At 33.8% G+C, this 736-nt stretch overlaps 1 protein-coding gene across 1 annotated transcript in view; it reads left to right on the plus strand.

Annotated features, from left to right (window-relative positions):
• Positions 1–736, plus strand: part of LOC119593122 (ankyrin repeat and IBR domain-containing protein 1-like) — a 31,136-nt gene that overhangs the window by 6,483 nt on the left and 23,917 nt on the right. The gene's annotated exons all lie outside the window — the stretch shown is intronic.

Consider the following 736-nt stretch of genomic DNA (forward strand, 5'->3'; position numbering starts at 1 on the left):
TCATGGGAGTTGCCAAGGTGAACAGGCCATGTTGACTTAATCTTTCAATGTAAGAGCTCTCTTCTCCTGAGATGATTGGAACAAGGAGATTAATTACTAGGAGGTATTGACTTCTTTTCTTTAAATGGTTAGCATTTAGTGTCTGATGAAGGCTGATGTCTCTGTTGATGAATGCATTAATTAATTTTTCAATTTATTGTGAATTAAATCACTGATGAAGAATTATGATAAGAGTGTGGATATGTATTAGAAAATATTTCCTTGTTACCTTTGTCTTGCATCTCTCTCTTTATATTCTTTTTGTTTATTTGTGTTGTTTATCAAAATGGATTATGAATAAAGTCTGTAATTTTGAATATGTTTGTAATGTTATTATGCTATGGATGTCTTTATCCAGTGCTATTTAATATATAATATATCCTGGTTTATAATAATTCTTTGTTCTACTTTTGCCAAGTTTACAGACCTACTTTAAATCTTTATATTTTTCATGTAGTTGCCACAACAGTCACTCATCAACATCACAACAATACAGTTATATGTTTTTTTATTTTATTTAAGCGCTCCACTTAGTAACACAACCATATCCAATCTTCTGTATCAGTGGGATTATTCTTAATGTCAGGAATTAGCCACTTTTGCTGGTGAACTCTGGCAATACCTGGCACTGGGAGGAGCTTCAGTGATGTCCTTGATCAGAGAGCTTGTGGGTGGGTGTGAGGCCTCCCTCACCATG

Source organism: Penaeus monodon, chromosome 31, assembly GCF_015228065.2.
Source record: "Penaeus monodon isolate SGIC_2016 chromosome 31, NSTDA_Pmon_1, whole genome shotgun sequence".
NCBI classification, from domain to species: Eukaryota; Metazoa; Arthropoda; class Malacostraca; order Decapoda; family Penaeidae; genus Penaeus; species Penaeus monodon.